A 3,591-nucleotide genomic window follows, 5' to 3' on the forward strand; every position below is an offset into this window, starting at 1 on the left:
AGCTGAATCAATTAGACCCCAGCCTTTTCAGTGATGACCCCAGCCTTTCAGTGATACCCCCCCCCCCCCCTTCACCATTTGCAAGTTTATTTCAAAACTATAGCTGGAGGGTGGGGGCTGTAACAACAGAGGAGTGCGCTCACTAACGACTCACTGTGGTTCTCTTGCATTCAGCCCTGCTTTAGTTCAGCTCAAGTCGGCCGTTTCGAAAGACGCAGTTCAGCCGCTTCGCCAGATGAGGTCAGCAGAGGCTCCGATTAGCTGGGACAAAACTTCAGTGAAAAGCACACAGCAGCTTCAGCCGAGAGGAGTTTAGTCATGTCTAAATGATCACAATGAAGTCATTGTCATGGCAGAAATTAACTAGAAGCTTCTATTTGACACGCTGGTTCAAAAAATGCGTATGTTGTTTCAAAATATGACGTAGTTATTTCTGTTAATGAGACAACATCATTCAATGGTCACAGGATAGCTGTGATCGTTTCCATTTGTACTTCTGCACATACTACAGTGACCTAGCAAGTGAAACTTTCAATACCGTGCCTATAACTGTGTAGACAAAGTCAAATGCTATAAATGAGAATGGAAATGTAACATGTTTCGTAAAAGGTTCAGAGAACTGAAAGTGGCTTCTCAGTTTGACTTACTCGAAAGAAGTGTATGGCCCTGCAATCAAACTAATGATCACTCGGACTGAACACAAGAGACCAGTATTTTTGCAAGAGGGGGTTCATTAAGGCGACCACTGAGCCCTGCATGTTTACCTAACTAGTTAGTTAAATTAGATTATGGCAGCTGTCACACCCAGTTCTCTCCAGAAACCTCCACATTCAGACATTTTTAGTGGAGATGAACAGAACCCGCAGAAACCTATTCAATAAGTTGTTTTATCTCTCCAATAGTCCAGAACCTAAAAGAAACACCAATACAGACAAGTTCTTAAAGTGTTTATAATAAAGACAATTTGAATAACTGCGCAAACTGAGAAAAATTGTGTGATACGATCAAAGCAGACTTTGTGGTGAGAGTATTTCTGTCAGTGTACATCGTCACACCGTGACTTGAGACTAGTCTAATTTTGTCAAGATTCTTTTGTCGCTTTTGTCTAGGGGGTGTGAGTAAAACAATAATTTGCATAGCGAGACGTGTGTTAACTGAAACCTACATGCCATTGACGCTGTTGTGATCCAAATAACCTAAAACCTGAGTTACAAGCGGTGTTAAGTGTAACTTACATTTGTATATTATACTAAAACAGTCCCATAACAAATAATCTTGACTTACTGCTTCACTCCTTGTTGCACTGTAAAGCTTCAAACAATGGTGACAATTGCAGGATGCTGGAAGTATGTTAATATGTGCCTCTGAACATGGTGGATTTTTCGGATGCTGTATTGTTGGGACGTGTTGTCTACATAAAGGGTGGTCCATATTCACACAATGTAGACTAAACAAAATAAGACAGACCTCAGGGAACTCTCTGTCTGGAGATGTTAGTTTTATTTTTCCAGCACTAAATCAGAGTCATGAGTAGGTGTGTCTGCTGCCACCGAGCTTCCTCGTAAACAGGCCGACGGAACTGTCCCACTCGCACCCTCGCCTGTTACATAAATCCCAGACTTGTGCACAAACATCCCAGGCTGCACATGTCCCTATGTGACATACTGAAAGCCCAACCAGCCTGTCCTCCCTGCAGACATGGACACTTCTAGCAGACAGCTTGGTGGATGAACCGGACGACAGGGAGCATGAGAAGGAATCATGGCCCTCGGGGCTTAATACAGGCGGCGATAAAATCGGATTTCTTGAGACAGTAGCTCATCACTGTTCATTTAAACAGGTTATGGAAGGCCTCGTTATTTTAGAGGCTAAAATAACTGCCGGCAGGGAGGTTTGTTAATGGCTGCCGAGCCACCCCCACAGTTCCTGAAGAAATGATAAAGAGCTAGTGTAATGTGACCATCAAACTCCATATGCACACAGTGGGGCATCCAGAGCAGGGGTACCCTAGCCTTATATAATCACAGCCAAAACAGTGTTTAACTAAAACCAGATCTTTAGCATGTAACATGCCTCAATATCACGTTTCACTTTCTTTTTTTTTTTTTCTTTGAGTGATTTGGGCCTGTACCACTCTCAACCTGGACTGAGACCCCACTGGAATGTGTGAAAAGTAGTAGTGTTACTCCCGAAGCTCTAATGGGAAAATCCTGGCACCTTGCTGTTAACGAGGCTCTTTATTCAGCAGAGCATTTATCACGGGATCAAGGACTTAGCCTCATTTGGGCTTCCTCTCTGTAGTGCAGGGTTTGGGTCAGACTAATGTCATTAGGCACTATGATGCAAATACACATAGTTGTCTCAGCCATTGTCTTTCACTCTGGCTTCTGTCTAACTTTCGCAAAGCTTAAGCTTCAATCATGACTTGACATTAAATAGCGGAGACACAGTTATCTTAAAGATTAGAAAAGGGGTTTGTGGCCAGAAGGTCAACTGTTTAAAACTGAGTTAGAAGTGGAATGCGTCACCCGCCTAACTATTTGGGTGTCTATTAGTGCAGCGTCTGCTGCTCCAGAGTGGATGTTTAACTTCGAACAGTAGACTCCTATGGTTATATTAGGTATCTCCCGGGTGTGAACGCCTTTAAGTGACTTAGTGTGAAGCAAGACGATGCTGAAAAAGAGCCATGTGTGTTCAGCAAACTTTTCCTGGATAAATAAAGGTCAAATGTCAGTTTAGTTTCCAAAGATAAAGCTGACAGGATGAAAATGTTTCTCTCATACAGTGCCGTCTTTGAGCCATGAGGTCGGTTACGCAAGCGGTGAAAATCTCTGATGGTTATGATCTCGATCCATCAATTCCTCCCTGCGTCTAAAAGGGGCTCGTTCGGTTTGAGATACGAGCTCTGCACAATGTCAAGTCATGTCATGTCCATCAAGGCTCTGCAGTTAGTGATTACACTCGAGGGGGGGGACCTCCTGTACAACCGCTGAGTAATCCGTTCAAAATTATGTACTTACTGTGTGTGCTTCTAAGAAAGACCTTGAAATTGGGCCAAGTCCTCTGAGGATATGCCCCACAGCCTGTTAGCAATTACAAAATGTTTTTCTGTGTGTGTTTTTCATTTGTACGGGGGGGAAGGTGATTCCAATTGAGTCAATGCCAAGAAAGGAGTGTTTGGCGAAAATCCATTAACAGATGTTGTATAATCCAGTTATTATTTTCTAAAAATAAAAAAACGAAAACGGCAAATTGCTGAAAAATGATCAACTAAGCCAATAAAGTAGTTCACTGGTGCGGCTCTTTCCTATCAGCACATCGAGAGTGAAACTGCAGCTTTCCCACGTTCAACTTTCCACCGCCTCGTCCCAATAATGAAATGTTTGTTTCTGTGTCATAAACAGTGGCTGCATACCTGGTCTGGATCAAATAACTCTCACTGGCAGAGCGTGGGGCCACTGATCAGGTGTGCTCAGTCGGAATATAAATCTGTCTTTTCTTTATTGTCCGTAATCATAAAGTTGATCATTGTGGACTAAGGGCCGTAAAAGGGCTGCTGCTGGTTTACTTGGGACCAATGGCCGCCTCACA

Source organism: Morone saxatilis, unplaced genomic scaffold (assembly GCF_004916995.1).
Source record: "Morone saxatilis isolate NCDOM2014 unplaced genomic scaffold, NCSU_SB_2.0 Contig12, whole genome shotgun sequence".
Taxonomy (NCBI): Eukaryota; Metazoa; Chordata; class Actinopteri; family Moronidae; genus Morone; species Morone saxatilis.